At 34.8% G+C, this 25400-nt stretch overlaps 1 protein-coding gene across 3 annotated transcripts in view; it reads right to left on the bottom strand.

Annotated features, from left to right (window-relative positions):
* The window catches only part of RFX3 (regulatory factor X3), a 277032-nt gene that overhangs the window by 234003 nt on the left and 17629 nt on the right, over positions 1–25400 (bottom strand). Inside the window, exon 2 of one of the 3 annotated variants that reach the window (XM_064490242.1) lies at positions 3088–3155. The exons of the other annotated variants lie outside the window; for them this stretch is intronic. The gene's annotated coding sequence lies outside the window, so the exon portion shown is untranslated. The remainder of the gene's footprint in view (positions 1–3087; positions 3156–25400) is intronic. 3 annotated transcript variants of the gene reach the window in all.

Genomic DNA, 25400 nt, shown 5'->3' with positions numbered 1-25400 from the left:
TTTTAACCATTATTAAATCTTATTAAATATTTAACCATATAAAAATCTTATGATGTTTCTGTTGAACCACTGATGAAATTTATTGTCTATCTGCAGATATGTAATTTCATTGATTGTTACAATACAATAAGGCTTAAATGCATATTTGGGTAAGGTGAAAATGTATTTTAGAATCCATTATTATCAAACACTCTAGAATTCTATAATATGATGAGGGAATCATTCCTGGACACTATTAGCATTACTCATAAATGCTGCTATAACCTAGAATGTTGAAGGCTCTATACACAGACAGTAGCTTATGAAAACTACTGTTAAAAATAAATATGCTTAGTAACTACCAGGCATGGGATTATTAAATACAAGCAATATTTTAAATTGTATAAAAATGATGATACTTAATGTCTCTTTATGACTGAGATATGATATGTTTAATATGGACAGTTTCTATTTTAATTTTTATATTTATATTTTAAATTTATACTACTCCTTTAAAACCAACTATCAGTGGCCCTGATAAAAAGCTAGTAACTTGTGTATCCTGTATATTGTGCTCAGTACATATTCAGTAAATGTTAGTTGACAAGGAACGGAAGTAAGGAAGATGCCAACAGTCTAATTCTTGTTTCAAGATCCAAAATACCAGTTGGAAAAGAGATTTATGGACTTGATTGTCACATAGAGAGATATAATTTGCTTCTCTAATTTATAGTCCTTGCACATGGTAAGAAAAGCAGTACAGAGCAGTGGCTTTGAAATCCTACTTTTAGTGAAATTCTACTAAGAGCCCCAATAGAGAGACAAAAATGGACCTGCTTTGCAGCCACCAACATTCCCCAAGGTGGCTCCTGAAGAATTGTTTTGATTAGAAAACTTAATTTGAAAAGTACTAATACAGTGGATAGGAATACTGAAGTAAGAGTCACAAGATCTGGGTTCACATGTTAGATCTTCCACCTACTTGCTGTGTAACTGTTTTCAAAGGTGTTTCTTAACCTCTCTTGGTCTCAGTTTTCCCATCCATAGTATCGTTGCATATAACTGACTAGTGGGAAAGTTAAATAAGATGCTACACACACAAAATAACTTTAAAAAGTGTAATCCATGATGTAAATGTAAGGTATGTTATAATTAATGTCCCATATTCTATGCAGTAAGAAAAAACAAATATTTTCCTTCCCTACCACTCCCCTTCCCAAGACACCTTGTTTATTTCACATGTAACAAAGAAGTTTATCAAAATGAAAGGAAGTCCACAGAAGTCCTTCAGGTTAAAAGGGAAACGTGAGAGGGATAGGCACATACAGACTTGTTCCCAGTAGCTTCTCAGGATAATTCAAGTGAAGCTCATCTCCCACTACTTTGCCAAGAGAAGAACTCCACCAAAATACCCATTGTTTTGTTTTTTTTTTTCCCTCTGAACTATTTTAATAAACATTATTTGCAAGCACTTTTAACAGAAGTACACTATGGATGGAAACTTTTCTCCAGGCCCATACGAGCTTTCACAATTATTAGGTATGACTGTCCCTGTCAGACGCCCTCAGTCATGAAAAATGAATGATAAGGAAAACAACTATCAGAATCACGTGTTTGATACAGACAACTCAAATGGTTTAAGAACTATGATAAAGTTGCAATAGCTACTAAAAACTACCTGAGTCAGCACAAAGTCTTTTAGAACATACTGCCAGTGATAAAGATTACAGCTCTTAAATTATAACTCCTATAAGTAAATGCACAGTTTTTGTTATAAATCATGTTACAAAGGTCTTAGACACAAAACTATTTACTTTACCTTTCTTGCAACCTTATACCCACAAAATAATTTGAAAAATGTATAGGGAGATTTTTGGTATACCCTGTGGTAGGTGGTCTTTTGTAAAACCACAGGTTTGAAATGGAGAAAATAGCTCCAGCTTATTTCTTGAGTCTTGGTTAAGTCTCTTAACCAGCAGATCATGTGATTATCTTCCCACAGAACCTGAAGGCCGAAGAAATGTTTAAAACAGCAATGTTTTATCATCTTGAATGGGCTGCATGTCAGTTGTATTTCAACTAAGTGAAAAGGTGAAGAAGTAATTTGGGTTCAAACATAATCTCAAAGACCAATGATGATGAACAGCGTACATATACTCAGACTTCATGCTACCCCTCTGGCGCCCCTCCCACCACCCTCCCACCGCCAGCTCGGCTCTTTTCACCTTTCTGAATGCCAGTGGAAAAGCTCGCTTTAAAGTACTGTAGTAGTAGAAGCAGAAGTTCACACACCAAACTGCTGCACCTTCTTACATAACCAACCCATTATTGAGCAGGGCAATTATGACATCAGAAGTACGTTAGCCAAGTATTCTACCAAATAGTTAATACCCATGGATCCTCATGCTACATGTCATTGGCTGGATTTATAAGGATAGCTGCTATACACTTTACTATCTCCAGTATGAATTTACTGTAGTACAGGCTTGATGCTTGGTCATCTATGAAACAACTATGGAAATGAATGCAGCATATGAAATTAGCTGGGTGCCATTTTAGAATGCCAAACCCAGGCAACACAAGGGGGCCAAATGGACAGGAAAAGACTAACACGAATCTCCTCCTTGTGTTCTCATTAGACCACCCTGCGTAGTGCCTAGAAATTCACATCACAGGAGCCTCGGTGCTCTTTCTCACCATTTACCCTATCGACTGTGTTTGCTAGCTGGTGGTACCTTGCAGTGTAGCACGTCTTTAATCCTAGCTGGGGCAAGCTGGGGAGGTGGCTGGGATGGAGTAGTTCTCTTGTGGTTCCCCACAGAGAGCTAAGCTACCCAAAGCATTTAAAAATAGAAACTGTAACCACATAATGTAAAGGACAGTTCTAATACTGTTTTGTCTTAAATATATAAAAGTAGTGAAAGAAAATAAAGCTCCTTCCTATGTTAGCTACTGTCAACCATCAAGAAAGAAAAAACCTATCTCAAAATCCCATATTTTAAAAAAGTATTGAAAAAATTCAGACATGAGACCCCATATTTGACATATCAAAGGACTATGTTTTGTGTACATTTAGTTCATAATTTATAGAGAACATGGATCAATTACCTCATATTCTTTCCATGAGCCAAACTCAATGTATTTTCTACCATAAAATGCCAGAATGACCAAGTGGCCTAAAATATTAAAAGCAAGAAAAATTAGGTTAATATTAAAAACTAATTCTTTGATATCTAGAAGCTATATGATTATCTTAAATTATTAAATTTGTGGATAAATACTAATTGCCATACAAATGAATTATCTTTAAAATATGCCTTTGCATAACTGTACCTATATTTTTTAAAGCTTCTTAATTTAACCAAAAAAGATACTGCTTTGCTTTACAGAAAAGGAGAGAGAACTTTTGTTTTTCAAAAAATTAGAATTCAAGCAAACATATTAATCTAATAATCAGGAAAAATATAAGTGAGGGAAAATAACGAAGAGAAGAATTCTTTGAAAGAAAGTGTGCTTTTAAATTGTGAAGATGAGAGACCAAACAATTCTGAAAGCAACCTGCTAACTTCTTGTATACGGAGAAGCAAAAGGGAGAATGGATTAGCAGTTGACATACCTTCGCTCATTCCTTAAAAATAATTAAATAAGATTCATTTCTTAAAAATAAGCAAAAACAATACATAAACAGGTTACAAACTGGAGAAAATTAATAGGATATGCATGATTATTCAGTTTTATGGAAATTTTAGAAAGAAATCCTTGGTTCCGACGAGAATGGGCAAGGTTAATTCCAAACTAATGATTTTTATTGGCTAATAAAGCAGGTTTAGAATAACACTGATATACAAAAATGCATTTAAGTATACTGTTTATATATGTTCATACCTTTTTTGCCCTAAATTTGGCCCATGATATCAAAGATCAATTTAGTACAAAGTACTCTGATCATTTAGTCACCTATAAACAGCATCATAGCTGCCTGGCATGATTTAGTTTTGTTTGTTTTCTTTTTTTCTTTAAAGGTAAAGGTAACATTAAGTGACAGTTGCCATAAATTTTTATGTCGGTCCATTAAACTTAGAAAAATAACAAAGCAAACAGGCACAGCTGAGTATATATGAACAGGCAACAGTCTAAATACACATTTTGGGGGTTACCCTGAACAAGACAAGACAAGGATCACTAAAATAATCACAGGTGTTTGCTGTGTATTTAGGTGATTACACGTCAGATACAGCAAGAATGCAATAATCTACACTAATTAACACACCAGAGTTCTCAAAAAGAACTTGGCAGTTTTAACACTATTGTTAGATTTTTGTTAATTTTTTATCATTATTAAATATATTTTCTGACATAAGGTATTACTGTACATGTTTATTATAAACTAAGTGACTAAACAATACTTTATAACAATTGTAAACAGAATGACTATGAGTTACACATACCTGCATTTAGATGTTCCAAAGATAATTCTACCTACTCTTTTTTAACTCTGATTCTTTTCTCCAACTACCAAACATCAAGTAAGAAAATTCAAGCTAGTCTACAGTTAATCTGTGTCCTCTACTCCTTTCCAAACAGATTACAAGTAAAATCTCTTTGAAGACATGTTTCACCACCTCATGCTGAAACTAACACAGCTGTTTAGGATCTGTTCATGTCTTGAATTATTACAAGTTCCTCAGCCTCTATACCAGTTCACTGAGGATACAAATTTGTCTTAGCCACTTGTCATTTTAACTTTTAAATTCATTCATTTCTTAAACACCATTCTCACATACTGTAATTCAATTATTCATTTAAGAAAGAATTCCAGCTATATTAGGTCTACACATACAAATATCAAATATACATGGTCCTCACACACAAGTAGCTCACACACTATCAAGCCAAAAACAGCAAGATGGTCCCTCCCTCAAAACCCTACACTGGTCCCACAAGAACTTATTCTTCTTGTTTCTCTCTATATTCAACAATGACTTTCTTCTCATCTCTGGCACAGATAATCAAAATACCTTCAGCTTGCCCTTCAACATTTATTGGGTCAATACTATGCGCCTGGCAATACGCTAGAAGTTGATTAGGTACTCAGTGCCAAGCAAAACACAGTTTTATTTTGTTTTGTTTTGTTTTGTTTTGTTTTGTTTTGCATTCAGGCCCCACTTCATCTGCTCCCACATACTAAACTAACTTTCTCAGCGGCTTTAAATTCTGGTATCCAGCAATCTTTCACCTTTTCCACTCTCATTTTCTCACACCCCACAACTAGGGGTACTGATTTGTCACGCATGTCAGATGACCCCTCCTAGCACCATCCTGGTCTCAACCAGGCAAAAGGGGCCTTGTCTGGGCCTTGCACTTTACAGAACCCACTTTGGTCCTCTGGCCAGGTACTTCCTCATGAAGCAAGAAGTCTGCAGAGTCCAGGGCATGTCCTCTGCCTCCTTTGGACTCTACCCCAGCAGATTCTCAGGATCCCAAATTCCCACACAGAGCCCTAGAGCACAGTTCCCAGGGCAGATAGGAGATGCAGGCATACCCACCTCTAGGCCCAAGGGATAGTCAAGAGATAGCTTGCAGGGGGTGGGCAAGGTTGCTCAGGGAATGGGCATGTGCACATGCTACTGCAAAGAGCCCTGGATATGGGGAGGTCCCCATACCCAATGCAGGAAAAGAAAGCGGAGACAGAAGGCCAATTCTCCCTTGGCCACTATGATCTGGAGCAGAACTACTGAAAAATGTGAACATTCTAAATGGTAATCCATCTCATTATAAAGCTGTACTGGTCAAATTAGGAGGAAATAGCACATTTAATTAAGCTAGCTGATTTCCAGCATTTAAATACTCAAAAAATTAATGAGTGAACTTCCATTTGTATTCTTGTACCTGTTAGTGGTAGGCATGGGCCTGGTTTCTACACCCTATTTCCACCGATGGTTCCCCAGCTCCAATCTTATATAACCCATCAACTATTGATTATTGTAATAGGAGCAGCAATGAAGTAGCAGTAGCAAAAGCAGCACTGATAACACCTCTACTGAAGGTCCTAGCATAGTACCAGGCATCTGATCTGTACTAAACTCTTTCACAGCCTTTGTGTTACTACCTACAACCTCACAGCTAGTTATCTTCATCTTATCCAATCAAAAGTGACCGAGTGGCAGAAGGATTCTAACCAAGGTACTTCCGGATTAATATCCCAGGTTCTTCACCCTATACTTCCTTTCAGATGATTAAGAGGTTTACCTGGTTTCAGACTCCCTGCTAACCTACACAGACCTGCCAGATTAATTTCTCTAAAGGACCTCTTTCATCTTAACATCTGATCCACTTTTTAAAAATGTATGCTGTTGGTTATACTCTATCCAGTTAGGTTCAAAATCCTTAGCCTGATTTTTCTTTCTACTACTCCATCCGTTTATTTCCTAAAAAAAAATCAAACTTTTCACACCAAAATCATACCTTACCTCTACCTTTCACATGTGCTTAACGTCTTCCTCACAGCCAGTACACCTCCCCAAAAACTTAAGATCTCATGATTTACCTCCTCCCTAAAGACTTCTCTAACTACTCAAACCCAGACACTTTTCTTATTCCTATGTTACTGAGAGCCTCTAATCTGTTAATAAGCAATTAAGCCATGAACTTAGTTAGCATGGTGAGAACCACAAAGGATATGACATACCTTGTGAATTCAAGTCACTTTACGGAGCTAATATTACTGGAAAGCACTGTAGGAAAAACTGGTAAAGTGGCTCTAAAGACAAAGCACCTGGCTGATAATGTCTTTGTCATACATTAGCTGACTTTGGTGTTAAATTTGTACAGTAAAGTAACTACCAGCAGTTCATTTATAATTAGCAGACTTTTTGGTCTTGGAACCCTTTTAGATCTTAAATTTTTGAGAACCCAGAAGAACTTCAGTTTATGTGTATTATATCTAGTCATGCACCACAGCCAGCTTTTTGTCCTCTCATCTTAAAAAATGACAAAGTCGTAATTTCAACTCATTTCCATAGTGTAAATACTCCGAATGTGGCTACTTTCAAGCTAGGAATGTGACATCTGAATAAAGATTTAAGAAGGGATGAACACTGGCCCTCTCAAGCTGGTAAGAATGGGCTGCAATACATAACTAGTTATGTCTATCCATTTATCATATTAGAAAATAAAATGGAAGAAGGCAGTTCCAGATGGTGGCGTAGGAAGATCCTGAACTGACTTCCTCCCATGGACAAACCAAACCTACAGCTGCTAATGGAACAATTCCCTCCGAAAAAGACCTAAAAATTAGCCTAACAACTGCTGCACAACAAACAGTACAAAGGCCACATCAAGGCAGGTAGTGGAGGCAGAGACGTGGTCTCACCAGAAACCTCATCCCAGCACGGCAACCCACAATCAGGAGGGATCTCACAAATCCAGAGCTTCCCCCTAAGGAGTGAGGAGTTCGCGCCCTGGAACAAGCACCCCAACCCTTAGAACTTGCAACAAAGAGACAAGCCTCAAAAACACGTGGCTTTGAAAAACAACAGAGCTCACATCGAGGAGACCCAAAGGGCTACAGGGAACCTCTCTCAAAGGGGTTGAGCACAGACTCACTCATCCTGAGCACCAGCACAAAAGGAGCAGTTTGAAAATGCCTAGACTACATATGAAGATTCATTCACTAGTTTTAAACATATACCAGAGGGGGAAGAGGCCAGTCAGGGCTCTCTTGGGGTCCGGAGGATCTGGTGAGAACCGCTTTTCCATGATGGTGCCAGCTGGTACACCCTGCCCTGCACTCTCCTGCAGCCCTGCAAAAGCAAGTTGGCACACCCCAGCCCTGCACTCTCCCGTGGTTCCACAAAAGCTGGCAGGCATGCCCCAGCCCTGAGCTCTCCTCTCCTGCTGCCTCACTAAAGCTGGCAGGCATGGGCAGTACAAACAGGTGACACTCCTTGATCACCTGGCTCTGGTGGCCAGGGGATTTGCATTCCTGGATTCCAAAGGACTGTAACAATTGGAGAAACAGTTCTGGCAGGCTATCATTCAAAGCACATTACACAAACTGCAGACTGAAACACACCCCAAATCTTTTTGTAAAAAGTATACTTGTCCTGTAACCTTAGACTGAAGGGCAGAATTGAGGCTTGCCTCATACCTAGAGACTACAAAGATGCTCTCAGTGAACACAGGCGGGAGGATGCCACCTTTGTGCTCTCCTTTGGCCTTGCTACAGCTCGCCAGTACCTCCCAGAAAAGAGCTCATAGACAAGTCTGAATGCCTGATTTTTGAAATGATTGGCCAGGTTACCTGTGCTGGAGGCTGGTAGGGTTTATGCCACAAGATAGTGCCACAAGACTGTATTTACCTGCATCCTTTAAAAGCTACTGTCTGAGGGTCTGTTTTCCCAAAAGCCTAAAACTAGGTGCTGACTGAGATACTTCTCTTTGGAACACTGACAGATTTAAGGCACACCCTCAACAATAGGGACCTATCAGGAATAAATCAAGCTGTTTAGACAATCACAAAGGTTCAACAGACAACCAAGACCTAGGGCAAGGTTGAAAGATAAGATTCTTCACCTAACACAAGGCCACTCCTTCAAGAGAAGGAAGGTAGCTGTTTCACCTAACATAGAGAAACAGAGAGTCAAGCAAAATAAAGAAACAGAGGAACATATTTTAAACAGGAGAACAACAAAAAACTTAAAAAAAAAAACTTAATGAAATGGAGATAAGTAGTTTGCTTGATAAAGAATAAAAGATAATGGTCATAAAAATGTTCACTGAACTTGGGAGAAGAATGAACACAGTGAGATCTTCAACAAAGACACAGAAAATACCAAACAGAAGTCACACAGCTGAAGAACAGGATAAATGAACTCAAAAATATATTAGAGAGGTTCAAACAGACAACATGTAGCAAAGAAAGGGTCGTGGAACTCACAGACTGTAGCATAAAGGAAAAAGAATTTTAAAAAGTGAAGATAGCTTAAGGGACCAATGGGACAACATCAAGCAGACTACCATTCACATTACAGGGATCCCAGAAGAAGAGAGAAAGGGGCAGAAAAATTATATCAAAAAATAGTGACTGAAAACTTCCCTAACTTGAGAAAGGAATCAGAAATCCAAATCCAGGAAATCTATAGAGTTCCAAAAAAATGAAGCCCAAAAGACCCACAACAAGACACATTACAATTAAAATATCAAAAGTTAAAGACAAAGAGGGAATCTAAAAAGCAGAAAGAGAAAAACTTATTATATAAAAGGGAATGCCCATAAGACTACCAGCATATTTTCAGCAGAAACTATGCAGTAGTCCAGAAGTGCCACAATATATTTAAAGTGCTGAAAGAAAAAAACTTCCAACCAAGAATACTCAATGTGGCAAGATCATTATTCAGAATTTAAAAGAAAAAAGAGTTTTCCAGATGAGCAAAAGCTAAAAGAGTTTAACATCACTCAACCAGGCTTCTAAGGAATGTTACAGGGATTTCCTTAGCTAAAAAGAAAAGGGCGTTAATTAATAACAACAACAACAAAATATATGAAAGTATAAATCTCACTGGTAAAAGTAAATATAAAGGCAGCAGATTAACCACTTGTAAAGCTGATATGAAGATTAAAAGACAAAAATAGTAAAAAAAAAAAAAAAAAAAAAAACTACTACAACTATAATAATCAGTTAAGGGATACACAAAATTTTTTAAAATGTAAAATATGCCATTAAAAACATAAAACGTGGGGAAGGGGATAAAAAATTGTAGTTTCTGAATGCATTCAAACTTAAGTTGATATCAACTTAAAATAGAATGTTATATACACAGGCTGTTAGTTATGAACTTCATGATAGCCACAAAGCAAAAACCTACGGTATATACCAAAAGTAACGAGAAAGGAATCTAAACATAACACCAAAAAAAGTCATCAAACCTCAAGAGAAGAAAGCAACAGAGAAAGGAACTGAGTAGTACTACAAAATAGCCATAAAACAATTAACAAGAAGGCAGTAAGTACATACTTATCAATAATTACTTAAAATATAAATGAATTAAATGATTCAATCAAAAGACAGAGTGGCTGAATGTACACATAAACAAGACCCATCTATATGCTGCCTGTAAGAGACTCACTTTAGATATAACGACACACACACTTAAAAAAGCGAAGGGAGGGAAAAATGGTTCATGCAAACACAAAACAATAGGAAGCTGGGAAAGCTACACTTATATAGAGGCGGGGGCAGAATAGACTTTCAAACAACTACTATAATAAAAGACAAAGAAAGGCATTTCATAATGATAAAGGGGTTAACCAAAGAGAAGATATACTATTTGTAAATACACACACTTCAACGTATGAGCACAAAAATACATAACACAAATATTAACAGACCTAAAGGGGAAAAGTGACAGAAACACAGTAATAATATGGAACTTTAATAACCCATTTGTATCAATGAATACATCATCCACACAGAAAATCAATAAAGAAAGAAACTGGAAAAGAAGAAAACTGGAAAAACCATAAATATGCAGAGATTAAAAAACACAGTACTGAACAGCCAATGGGTCAATGAAGAAATCAAAAGAGAAATTAGAAAAATACCTTGAGATAAAGGAAAATGGAAACACAACTTACCAAAATATATGGGATACAGCAAAAGCAATTCTAACAGGGATGTATAGTGAGACAGATCTACTTCAAGAGACAAGAAAACTCTCAAGCAATCTGACTTTGTACCTAAAGGAACTAGAAAGAGAATAAGCAAAGCCCCAAGTACGTAGAAGGAAGGAAAGGAAAAACAATGATCAGAGTAGAAATAGAGGCTAAAAAGGCAACAGAAGAGATCAAAAAACTAAAAACTGTTTCTTTGAAAAAATAACCAAAATTGACAAACCATTAGCTGGAATCACCAAGAAAAACAAAGAGAAGGCTCAAATAGATAAAATCAGAAATAAGAGTTGATACAACTAATACAACAGAAATACAAGAGCCTACTGAGAGAAATGTAAGCGACTACTAAGAACAATCATACATCAACACATTGGACAACCTACAAGAAACGGACAAATTCCTTGAGATATATCATCTTCAAAGACTGAATCAGGAAAAAAAAGAAAATCTGAATAAACCAATTACTAGTAAGGATGTTGAATCAGTAATCAAAAATCCCGCAACAAACAAAAATCCAAGACTAAATAGCTTCACTGGTGAATTCTATCAATCATTCAAGGAAGGTTTAATAAGCATCTTTCTCAAACTCTTCCAAAAAAAAAAAAATGAGGAAGAAACACTTCCAAACTTACTCTATAAGACCAGTATAACACTGACACCAAAACCAAACAAGGACACCACAAAAGAGGAAAATTATAAGTCAATATTCCCAAAGAACATAGATGCAAAATTCCTGAAAATATTACCAAACTTAACCCAACAATATATCAAAAAGATCATATACCAAGGTCAAGTGGGATTTATTCTAGGGATGCAAGGATGGTTCATGACACACCACATTAATGAAGGATCAAAAGCATATGATCATCTTAATAGATGGAGAAAAAGCTTCTGACAAAAGTCAACATCCATTTATGAGAAAAAAACTCTCAACAAAGTTACAGAGGGAGTGTACCTCAACATAATAAAGGCCATATACAACAAGCCCACAGTTAACATCATACTCAAGGGCAAAAGCTGAAAGCTTTTCCCCTAAGATAATGAACAAGACAAGGATGCTCATTCTCGTCGTCTTTACTCAACATAGTATTAGAAGATCTAACCACTACAATTAGGCAAGAAAAAGAAACAAAAGGCATCCAAATTGGACAGGAAGAAGTAAAACTGTCACTACTTGAGGATTATGTGATTTTATACATATAAAAACCTAAAGACTTCATCAAAACACTACTATAATTTTTAAACAAATTCAGCAAAGTGGTAGGGTACCAAAATCAACATACAAAAACCTGCTGCATTTCTATACATTAACAATGAATTATCTGAAAGAAAACTGTAAAAACCTTTAAAGTACATCCAAAAGAATACCTAGAAATAAATTCAACAAAGGAGCTGAAGGAACTTGTACAGTGATAACTAAAAGACACTGATGAAAGATTATGAATACGAAATAGAAGGATATTCCATTCTCATGCATTAGAAGAATTAATATTGCTTGAATGTCTGTATTACCTAAAGCAATCTACAGATTCATGCACTATCAAAAAACCAATGGCATTTTTCACAGAAACAAAATACTCTGTAAATTCGTGTGAAACCACAAAAGACCCTGAAGAGCCAAAGCAATCTAGAGAAAGGACAAAGTTAGAGGCATCACAATCCCTGGTTTAAAGTATATTACAAAGCCACTGTAATCAAAACACTAAGGTATTGGCAAAAACAAACAAACAAACAAAAAAACAACAACAGACATATTAAAGAATGAAACAAAACAGAGAGCCCAGAAAGAAACCCACATATTCACAGGCAGTTAATTCACTACAAAGGAGGCACGAATATACAACAGGAAAAGAACAGTATCTTTAATAAACTGTGTTGGGAAATCGGCACAGCCACATGCAAAAGAAGGAAAACTAGACTACTATCTTAACATCACACACAAAAATTAACTCAAAATGGATTAAAAACGTAAATGTAAAACATGAGACCAAAGAACTTTTAGAATAAAACATAGGCAGTATGTTTTCCTTGACATCTGTCTTGGTGATGAGTTCTTGGATCTGACTCCAAAAGCAAAGGCAACAAAAGCACCAATAAACAAATGGGACTACATAAACAAAAAAGCATCTGTACAGCAAAGGAAACCACTAACAAAATGAAAAGGCAGCCTACTGAATGGGAGAAAATTTGTGTAAATCATGTATCTGGTGAGGGATTAATATCCAACATATAGAAACCACTCACACACAAATCAATCAATTTTAAAATGTCAGATGGATTTGAATAGACAGTGTTTCAAAGAAGACATACAGATGGCCAACTGGTACATGAAAAGATGCACAACATCACTAACCATCAGGGAAATGGAAGTCAAAACCACAATGAGATATGAAAGCACAATTGGATAGAATAGAACGGCTATTACCAAAAAGGCAAGAAATAATAAGTTTGGCAAGGATGTGGAGAAAAGGACGTGCACTCCAAGTGGGAATGTAAACTGGTGCAGCCACTATGAAAAACAGTATGGAAGTTCCTCAATAAATTAAAAACAGAACTACTGTATGATTCAGCAATTCTACTTCTGGGTATTTATCTGAAGAAAACAAAAGGACTAATTCAAAAACATATAGGCACCTCTATGTTCACTGCAGCATTATTTACAATAGCCAAGATACAGAAACAATCTAAGTGTCCACTGATGAATGAACAGATAAGGAAAATGTTGTATATATAGACAATGGAATACTACTCAGCCACAAAAACAAATGAAATCTTGCCATTTGCAACTACATGGATGGAACTTGAGGGTATTTGCCGAGTGAAATAAGTCTGACAGATGAAGAGACATATCATATAAACTCACTCATAGTTGCAACCTAAACAACAAAACAAATGAATAAACAAAACTCATACAGAGTGATGATGATGGCAAACAGAATGGTGGCTGCCAAAGGGGAGGAGGTAGGCAAATGGGTTAAGTGGTCAAGAGGTACAAACTTGCAATTATAAAATAAATAAGTCATGGGGATGTAACGTACTACATGGTGACTACAGTCAATAATATTGTAGTGAATACCTGAAAGTCGCCAAGAGAGTAAATCTTGAAGGTTCTTATCACAAGGGGAGAAAAAAATTTAATTTTGTATGATAACTAGATATACTGTGGTGATCATTTTGCAGTGTATACAAATATCAAATCATTAGGTTATATACCTGAAACTAATATGTTATATGCCAATCATACCTGATAAAAAAGAGAACTGTAATATTTACTGATTTTAAAATGACAGTAATAAAACCATAAACATATTTTTATGAAATATATCTAAATTTTCCAAAATACAATTAGTGAGAAGAGTATCACTGTTTTATATTTTTACAAACTTTTTTTAAACATATTGGTTAATAGAAGACAATTGGCTTCTCAAGGATACTTCTGCATTCAATTTGCTGTTCTGGTTGAAATATTGAAGTAAGTGCAACATCACAGAAACATGTAGTTGAAAAGGGAGGACATCCTGGAGCTGGTGAATCCTGGGGTCCTCTATTCACGCTCTGGGCAACATTCATACACTTTGCATAAAAGGCTTTGGTGTGAAAAGACCTTACCAGTAGTGAGACTTTGGACTAGTTTGGTAGTTTAACTAGTTTTTCTCACCTAGCAATTATCTTAATATGAAGATCTCTAACTTCAGCCTGCACTGAAAAGAAAGTTTATGCTATTTTCTGTGTGCGTTTACATACACACAGATATATAAGTGTGTGTGTATACATAACACAGTTCCCCAATTCAATAACTCAAAGTGCTAAGAATATCAAGGAAAAAATAATTACAAAGAAAAAATTCTTCCTTTTCAGAAGAAAAAATTTTATGCACAGAATATTTACAAAGCTCATGTATGAATCTTCACTGTGCTGGACATAATTTTCAATTAACCACAAAAAGTACAATTATGTTCTATTTTCACAAGTAGACAATTGCACCATAGGTACAAGGTAAGAGTTACATATCCACTGATGTAAAAAAATGACTATCAGAGAAGAATTATATTTCACATAACTCTTAAATATTAAATTTCCCAATTTAATATTTTTGGCAATACTTAATTCTTCAAACTGGTATTAGTAAACAGTTTAACAATATAAGCACATAAATCATACTCAAGAAAAAATTTTCATTAACTTAAAATTTGCAGAACTAGGTGTAATAGCCAGAGGCTTTATCGGAAAAAGCTGTACCGTCTTAACACTAAGGGCTATTTTTCCCTTGGCTCTAAGAATCACTGTAGCCTGGCATTCTTTTCTCTCTTCAAATATCAAGGCAAAGTTAAGCATGTTCTGCACCTCCTCCTTTACCTAAGTTTAGGCTGGAATTACCTTCTTCAAAGAGTTGAAATAGGATAGCCGTTGCCTAAACCAATTTAATCCCACTAACTACTTCAAACTGTTATATTTCAAGCACTTCATTCTTTTGCAAATATTATCTTCTCATTAAATTAAATGCCTTTATGATCCCTTTGACAACAACAGTATCTATTAAAATTTAAACTACATTTTGCAAATCAAGGGTGAGTATACTGAACATTTTTTTCAGGGGTAGGCCAAAAAGTACCAGAAGTAATCAGATTTTTATGGGACTCCACAGCTGCCTTACTTCTCAGCAAAAGCTATTAATATTCATTTTCAGTTATAACAACAATGGAAGGTGCAGTTTACTTGCTTCTACTCTTATAGTTTTTTTTTTTACATAGAAGAAAAATTTGGAGAGAGGCTAAATGTTTAAATAATATTAAGGACCACCATAGATATTAATAAAATAAATTTGCTTTTTTCTTTAAATTCTATCCTTTTTCAGGGTAGTAAGTACTTCATCTGTTCAGTGTATAGTTCTATTATTGCTCTGTAATCTTTAAAGATCCTGCTCCAAGATTTGAATCTGTGAACAAAAGGGATCACTTTATAAAATCTCACTCTAACAATTCCTTCTCATACTGAAAATGACTTAATAAAACACACAGTGCATAATATCCTTCTTTGAAAACCATTTTGTTTCTGATTATATCCAGTTCCACGTTACTATTTTCAGCTGCCACCCTCTCCAGCAAAACCCTCATCACATCCTACCACCAGGAGTAAGCCTGAAAGATAAGGACAATACGAGCTTCTAGACTTTGATGTTAAGTTCTCTATAGGTAGTTATTTTGTTTTATCTTTTATTTTATTTTCATTTTATAACCCAACTGAGTATGTAATGCCCTCATATTTACATTAAAAATCTGAGCTCAAAATAGTTAAAGAATTTGTTTAAGGATAATTAGCTATCAAATGACTAAGCCAGGATTTGAACTTAGGTCTATTTTACTTTTTCAAAGACTCACATCTTTCCCTAATAATTTTGCAAGTTGACAAACTTTATACAGCATATTTTTATTTTTTTAAGCTAAAAATGTAACTAATCTTGGATATTTGTGCACATGTTCACATATGAGTGTCTCACATGGTTGGGTCTTTGTGGAAATTTTACAGCTGCATGTAAGTACTACAACGGACTTCTATTAGTACTGTGACAATCCTGACAAAAATCCATGTTCAAGATTAGTTGAGGGAGGTAATTATCCCACTGATCTGCTTCATACTGATCCTGTGTTTGTGTCTTCAAGAGTGAGCCATGATTTCATGGTTACAGGCTGAACTACAGTGCATATCCATGCCTCACGATGTAGAAGGGGACAAAGTCGTTGACTAGTAGAATGTGTGGCAGGTCAGGCTATTTAACCGCTCAACTGTAAATCAGAATAATTGACAGGACAGTTCTATAAAGTGCTATACAGTCACTATGTAAAATATAGACAGAGCAAAGTAAACTTCAGAATATTATTGACAATAAAAAGAGCCACATAAAAAATTATTCTCTAGAAAAGCAGACAATTCAATGTTGCTCAAGTGATGACTAAATTCAAGTATTAAATTCACTGCGGTTCTATTGGATTTCTAAGGGCTAAAGAACATTAAAAATACTTCAGAAATAGATAATTTAGTGGTAAAACTTCCAAACATTTCAGTTATACTTGGTACAGGTAGTATCTACATTGAATTGGGACACTAACTCCTCAGTTAGCAGGACAAAGCTTCTCTGGTGCTGCCATGCTGATCCCTGAACCTATGACACCTCACAATGACATCCTCTAGAAAGAAGCTAGTGTAACATTAGGTGGGTGTATAAAAACATCTCAATGGGAGAATTCCACTGTGGGTAAGCTATTATTATAAAAGTGCAAAAAAGCATGCCACTTAATCACTGATAAACATTTCTACCTAAAGAAAATTCATTGTTAAAAAAATAGTTTACGCTATACCGTTTACTTGTTCTATGCCATGTGTTTGCTTAAGAGGTTGGTTTTACCTTTAGCTAAAGCTGTGTATTTTCTAATCTGTTTAGGGCAGCTGTCAAGTAATCAAAATAAGCAGTGCCATTTTAATAAGGAAGTCTTTTAATGAAATAGGTCACAAATACCTAATTTCTACTCTTTACTGTAATTGCCAGGAAGTACCATAACTGCCATTTAACAGTCTTTTCCAAATGCTGACACAAAAGATGAACAAATCAAGGGTATTAGCATGTGTGTATATTTACAGCTTATTGCTGTCAAAGGCTGCAGTTCCTCTCAACTCCAGCAGCTATATGAGGATCTGTTTCTTTTGATGGAAGCATCCTGTTTCAGGTTGTGAATATATCTGAATTAATCTCTTTTTCATGGCTATATAAGCAAACACATACTAAAGGATACACGGGAAAAATGTTAACAAAATTATAGCACAATATTACACCTTTAGGAATATCGCAGACACTTACACTGTCACTGTGGAAGATTCTATATTTTACTACTTTATTCTTTCTTCTTCAATAAATTCTCTGTTCCATTGGTTATTAGTTCATAATTTCAAAAAACATTGTTTATATATAGCTCAAATAGTGTTTTCTTGGATAAATTTTAAAAGTTTATTACAAGAATCAGTTTTATATGCAGATCCACTTAAATTGTATACATAAAACTACAAGGAGCTGCTACATGATTAAAATAGAGGATCTCCAAAAGAGAAAGCACAAATACTATGATTTTTATTTTTAAAAGCACATTCATTATTACTATTTTGCTACAGTTTTTTAAAAAATATTTCCCTAAAAACTCACTTACATATTTTTACCCTTTTTTTGGTTTTATTTTGAGCACACTCTTTTTTTAATCAGTAGCTTTTTAAATTTGGTACTATTATTGCTATTTTAATACTACAGTCCTGTGCACAAATAGTAGTAGTTTTATAAGGAGTTTGCCCATTTTTGAAAGGCTAAGCTTCCCCAAATCAAACTAGTTTACTGTGAAAAGAAAACCATGACAACTGTTTGTACCTCTTGCTTTATTATTACATCCGGCCTGGTCACTCTTAGAAATTCAATCTATTACGGTTGCTAGGAGTCTGTTGCTGTGCAACCTAGAAGGGTATGCTGTGCTTTCAGGCTAAGGAGTGCTAATAAACCTGTAGGCTTCCCTCTATGGGTCTGACCAGTGTGTTTAAAGGGCTTAATACTTTTCAAGAGTGATTGGACTACAATTCAAGACACATCCTATTAAAAACAAGTCACACTGAGAGATTCCCAACAAAGGGACAAAATGTTAAACATACACAAATATTCCAAATGTATCCTCCGAATCCCTAATTTGGTAAAACAAACAAAGAACAGATTATGATCTACATTTCAATTATACCACCATCTCCAAGTTTTTATTTCTACAGTCTTCTAAAAGGTTCTAAGTATACATGAACTGAGAAAGTTTCCAAAAAAAAAAAGTATTAAGTACCTTCAACTTTGATTGAAAACAAAACAAAACAAAACAAACAACAAAACTATGGTACTTATATAAACTTCAATGGTAGAAAAATAAATTAAACCTAGGAACCCAGGAGTCATGAAGTTAGCAAAACTAAAAGCACTCCCCCACCACACACACACAAAAAAATCAGTGAGAACCTGAAGAAATTCTAAATTTTATTACAAAAAGATGATTTCTTGTTTTTCTTTTCATCCCTTTTGGTCAGTAATGATTTTGTATTAATTCTAAAATCTACTTCTATCCTATCAGTTGCATATTCTAATACTTTAAAGAGTAATACTCAGCAAGTTATTCATATAAATTCATTAGAGTTAGTAGTACTTGAATGTAAATAAGAACAAGAGAAAAATAGTGGCCTATCAATAAAATACTGCTAAACAAATTATGTGAAATAGTATTTGAAAAGTGGGCAGAAAGAGGACTTCTACCTTCCTTAAAAGAAGAAACTGAACTGACTTTTATTTACTTAGGTATGATAGGCCTTTTTCATAAAGTATCTGAAGAAAAAAACAGATGAAGTCGGCCTACCATAAAATACCAAAGACTATACAGATAAATAAAATGAATATGATTTTACACTAGTCATCTTAATTATGAAAATTTACCCAGAACTTTCCAAGGATATTTTGGCTATACTAATACTGCCTGCAACTTTCCAAAGTTAAAAATAAATTTTTTAAAAAGCCAAGCAACATCTTCTCTATATTCACAGCAATATTTGGCCCTTGTACCTAACTACTCTGAACTAGGCACAATTTTTCAAATAATCTCTCAACTGTATTACCTTATTCTTTTTTAAAGAGCCATGAATATCAGTCATTTAATAGTTGTTTTTATTTCTTCATCATTATATGCCACAGGAAGCAGAATAAAGGAAATTAGCTATTTCTCTAAAAGTATCAAGAAAACAACAATAAACAAAGGAATGTGGAACAACTACTCAAAAAAGAAAGACAAAGAATTCAACAATAGGAGAGCTGAAGCAGGCTGAGGTGCAAAGGCAGCATCTGACCAAAGAACTGTGGCTGACGCAGGAAGAGAATGGGCTTGCTAAGAAGGTTTAGAATGAAACAGCCTATAAGTAAAACCAAGCAGAGCAGAACAGAGCCAACGGGAGAAATGGGACGGAAAGGATGATCAAGAGAGACAAAAACAGAATAAGAGAATAACTGAAAGAAAATTTGCAAAAAGAAACATGAGGATTCATTAGGTAGTTGAGGAAAAAAAATAAAAATTAAAATGAATTTTATATTTTGCATGGTAGCAAAAAAATTTTTTTCCTTGATCCATCCTTTCTTCTTTCGAAGGCATGCAACAACCCAGAAAAGATGTTCTTAAAAGATGCAGTGATATCAATAACAATTGTGATGTAAAAACCAAGTGATTTGTAATTTGAAGATTCAACTTAATTTTACAATGAAGTAATTTGAAAACTGTCCAATTCTCATTTAGGATAAGAAAAATTTAAATTAATTCAAAGCTGCAGGACCTAACATATGCAAACCTTTTGAAAGTAATGAAAATTTATTTTCGCAAACAAGAACAAGACATTAAAGCACACACAATACATATATACACTCACAATAGCCAATAAAGTCATTAAATTCAGATTCCACTTATATGTATACAGGGCCTGTGTTAGGCAAATGTGTTAACTTTTAAAGCAGTTATTTAGTAGTTGGTCAATTATTATACAATGTATTATACAATGTATAATGTATTATACAATCCTAGAAGAAACGGCTCTGAAAGAACCAAAGTTCTAAACTGGCTACATTAATACTTAAGATCCTGTCAGGCACTATTAACTAAAAGGCAGTGGGGCAAAATAAAGAATAAAAAAATTTTAGATGATGGATATCCTATCGTGGAAGTGTGGGAAAAGAGCCTTCTGGTGTTTACTGGGGTCTTGTGTCTTTAAATTTACAAAGCTGCAATAATTATAAAGTGTGGCTTCCTTAGGAGAAACCAGAGGAGTATGTAGCTATAGAGAATCATATGTTTATCCATGGCATTTAGCCTCTCTTTTGCACATTCCAGTTTTCTTGGATTTGCAATACCCTGTATCACTTGATTCATTTCTACATACTCACCTTCTTCCAATAATAATAATAATAATAATAATAATAATAATAATAATAATAATAATAATAATAATGATCCACAATAAAAGCTGAATTCTGAATTTTTAAAAATTTCATAAACTTTATCAAAAATATAAGAATACAGGGTAATAAATTCTTTACAGTAGTCATATCTTACTAATGATAAAGAGAAAAGAAATGAGAGCCCTAAATATATGGCTCTTCCTGCTTCCACCAGCTCCCTCCTACTTGTAGAATATTTCCCAAAGTACGTTTTTTCAAATTTTTTCTATAATGTGTTTAGCCAAGTTCAAAAGGATGTTGATATACAAAGGAAGAGTTTTTAATACTAAAATGTATAAAAAGGAATGTGATACAATAACTGATTAGAAGAGCACTAATCAGTTAAAACATACCCTAAAACCTCTTAAAAACCACCTTTTAACTACTACTGTTCACTTTTATCATTTAAAAACTTGAAAAAAAAAAAGTATTGGATCGATGGGAAAAAAGGGACTGGACTGACTGATTCTTGAAATGCATAACTGAGGATACTGAAAAAAGGCATCTTGAAGTACGTTCTATAAATTGAGGGACAATTTCAGTTGCATCACATTATAAATGCCAAAAACTTCAAAGATGTATTTCACAATTTTTGTGAAAGCAAATACACAGAAAATCTTTAGAAAACATAAAAGAAACCATCTTTATAAAGAGATAAATGTTATTTTCTCACAGAGCACTAGCAAATTGTCTTTGTAGTGTATACATTAAATTTGGAAGACAGTATTTAATTCCAACTCAAAATCTGCGATGAGGAATATGAAAGTTCACAATTTAAAATTTTAAATGATACTTGTCTGGCAACTGACCTTTATTCTTTTCATGATTTTTTTTTTCATTCATTCCTCCATCATCTGGGGGAAAGGATACAATATGGCAAAGCAGAGCCATGGACTGGCAATCTGAACCCTAAGCCTGACTCAGGTAGGAAGTGAGAGAAATAATAATGGAGTAGGTGAAGAGTGAGGGGATAGAGCTGAAAGAATAGTAACCATAAGTTAACAATTAAAGCAGAGACCTGGATATATAGGAATTCATTTCATTATTTCATTTTACTGTTCTATTTTTGTATAAGTTTATATTTTTCCTTAATAAAAAAGGTAGGGAGAAAAATAAGGCCAGAGGTGCTCTCCAAAGTCTTTTTCTTACACAGCTCACATATGTTCATAAACATGGTGATGGTACAAACAACTGATGATGCCAAATTTGGCTTCTTTAATTTTTTAAATTTATATTTTTAATGGTAAAAATACCAAGCACTTAAGTTCAATAAACTCTGGCCTACAGTTTGCTAAATGTGGGAACATCTGACTCACTTCAGACACAAATGACTCAGCGTATTTTCAAATATAACCACTTAACCAGCCTTTAAGGAGAAAACCAGGATAGAAGTAAATATTTTACATACAGTTTACATAAGTCCAAACAGAGAAAGGTAGTTTTTGTATGCTTAAGATTCCACAGTAATTTCTACTCCCTAACTTAAATGTTAAAAACATACACATATTATTTATTGTACCATTTTTTAAGTATTCCAATACAGTACAACAGCCTCAAATACTGTCAAACTGTACATTTCATAATGGATGACAGCCACATACTGTTGAATATTTGACACTGAATTCAAATGGAAAATATAATTCTGACATTAGTACACTGAAAATCTCATTCTAAAAATATCAGCATGACAATCTATTTGTCAAAATAACAGAATTCAAGATAATTTGCCTCCATTAGTAATTTTTATTTATCTAAATAATCTCTAATTTGTCTTTTTGCATATACAAAATTTTACAAATAAATTCAATTCATAAATTGACAGTAACTCATGATTAAAGGTGACTAAGATGATAGATAGCTATGCTGTATAAACAAGGACATTCTAGCTTCACATCTAAGATGCTGAAGGGCATTTTGATCATAGAAACCATGATAGGCAAAGACTCTTTCTCCAGCTACAATTAGCCAATATAAGCAAACTGAGAGCACAACCAACCAAACTAGCAGTTCGGCTAATTCTAATTTCTATTTCCTTATTAATTGTGACTTTTACTTTTAACACTTCATTTATCAATTCTTTCCAATTTTTTAAGATATAGTTTAGTGATAGTTACAGGAGTTTTCAGAAGAATCTCGAACTTGGAAGCAGGTAGGGTAGACCTGAAATGAATATCCCCTCTCCTTTCAAAAACAAAAACAAAAATCTAAACTAAAAGCAGTTTTTGAAAGAGACTCTTAATCTGCCTGTTTCCTTATAGAAAACCATAGCTTTTAGTCAGTACACTTCAAAAGAATATATAAATGAAAAGGCTGTATATTCAGGGAAAGGCAAATAGAAATGATATAAGGCAGAAAGAAAAGCACTGTGTAAGGACAGATGTAAACAATTAGGACTCTTTAGTATAAAAGGAAGGCTAGTATCAATAAAAGCATCAATATAAATACATAAAGCCACATTTGAAGAAATATACAAAACTTACCTCTGTCAGACTCTGTTCAAATGTCACCTCTTTAACTTCTTCCTATTTACTCTATTTAAAATTACAACTTCCTCCACCCTCATCATCTACCATCTCTATTTCCCTTCTTTCTCTGTTTTTCTCCATAGCATTTATAACCATCTATAACACTTATTTATTTTCTCTCTCCCTCATCCCCAATTATTTGAATGTAAGCTCCTCTAGGGCAGAGACCTGATCAGCTTTGTTCACTGTTTTATCCTCCACAGCATTTCACTGCTTGGCCCACATTGTGGGTACCAATATTTGCTCAATAAATAATTGTATAATCCAAAAATGGGCAGAAGACCTAAACAAGCAATTCTCCAATGAAGACATATGAATGATCAATAGGCACTTGAAAAAATGCTTGGTATCACTAATTATCAGAGAAATGCAAATCAAAACTACAATGAGGTATCACCTCACACCAGTCAGAATGGCCATCACTCAAAAAAGTCTGCAAATGATAAATGCTGGAGAGGGTATGGAGAAAAGGGAACCTTCCTACAATGTTGGTGGGAATGCAGTCTGGTGCAGCCATTGTGGAAAACATTAGGGAGATTCCTCAAAAGACTAAAAATAGATTTACCATATGACCCACCAATTCTACTCCTGGGCATATATCCAGAAAGAACCTTAATTCAAAAGAACACCTGCACCCCAATGTTCATAGCAGCACTATTTACAATAGCTAAGACATGGAAACAACCTAAATTTCCATCGACAGATGACTGGATAAAGAAGTTGTCGTATATTTACATAATGGAATACTACTCAGCCATAAAAAATGATAAAATATTGCCATTTGCAGCAACATGGATGGCCCTTGAGAATGTCATTCTAAGTGAAGTAAGCCAGAAAGAGAAAGAAAAATACCATATGATGTCACTCATATGTGGAAACTAAAAAAAAAAAAAAGACAGATGAACTTATTTATAAAACAGAAACAGACTCACAGACATAGAACACAGACTTGTTGCCAGAGCAGAGTGGGGTAGGAAGGAATAAACTGGGAGTTTGAGATTTGCAGATACTGACTGGTATATATAAAATAGATAAACAGTTTATACTGTATAGCACAGGGAAATATATTCAATATCTTTTAGTAGCTTACAGTGAAAAAGAATATGAAAATGAATATACGTATATTCATGTATGACTAAAGCATTGTGCTGTACACCAGAAACTGACACAACATTGTAAACCGACTCTATCTCAATAAAAAAAAAATGAAATAAATAAAAAATTGGATAAAGATGAGAAGTAAAAAATGAACTTGTACACCTAAACTGATTCTAGAAGTTGAAGGAAATCCCTTGAGTCTGAAGAGAGGTCAACATGACGTCATAACTGGTAGGAAATTCACCAAACACCACCTCAAGAGATGGTACAGGATGAAAATACACTGACTAACAAAAGAGCTTGATGAATCTATGAATGACAGCTCCACACAAAGAAACAAAGACTCTTCACACTAAAGTCTCTGTGGTAGACATCCAAGCAACTTCCACTGTCCCACAGCTCAACCCTCAGTGGAACATCACACACGCAACCACAGGCCTGACTACTGGAGTAACTCCATTCTGACACCGCCAGGCACCCTGATATAACCTCTGAGCTCAAGTCCTGATTCGGCACTTTGGACATCCCAGTAGCAACAGTGAAGACAGGCAGCAAAAGGAGAAACTGAAGTGGTTTGGGGTATTCAAAGTAGCCCACCTCCTAAAAAAAGTTCTCAAAATGCCCCCCAGATCTCTCCCATGTTAAGCAGCATTTAGGAATTCAACACCCTGCCACAAACAGAAAATAGGAGAAAGGCGCTAGAGCCTAAAAAGCACTTCCCAAGTTCTGAAACTAAAAAATTAGTTTGTCAGACACCAAGGGAATTCCAGGCAGGTCTACAATTTCATAAACATACACATATGTGCGTGTGTGTGTGTGTGTGTGTATATATATATAAAATTCATGTATACATACAGAATTAGGTAACAAAATATCATTGGAAAAGTAAGAGGAAAAGAAACCTTGATTAGGTCAACCCAAATCTACTCTGTGCTAAATGATGCTGAATTTAAAGAAATACCCAAAACTAGTGAATTCATGCCATTAAATCAGTTTTAAAAAACAGGAAGTAAATAAATCCACTTGGAGTAACAGAATTGCATCTAATGGTCATTATAAAATCAGGGCTAGACAAAATTATAAAGTGG

This window comes from Camelus dromedarius, chromosome 10 (genome assembly GCF_036321535.1).
Source record: "Camelus dromedarius isolate mCamDro1 chromosome 10, mCamDro1.pat, whole genome shotgun sequence".
Classification (NCBI taxonomy): Eukaryota; Metazoa; Chordata; class Mammalia; order Artiodactyla; family Camelidae; genus Camelus; species Camelus dromedarius.
This window is presented reverse-complemented; position numbering and strand designations above follow the sequence as displayed.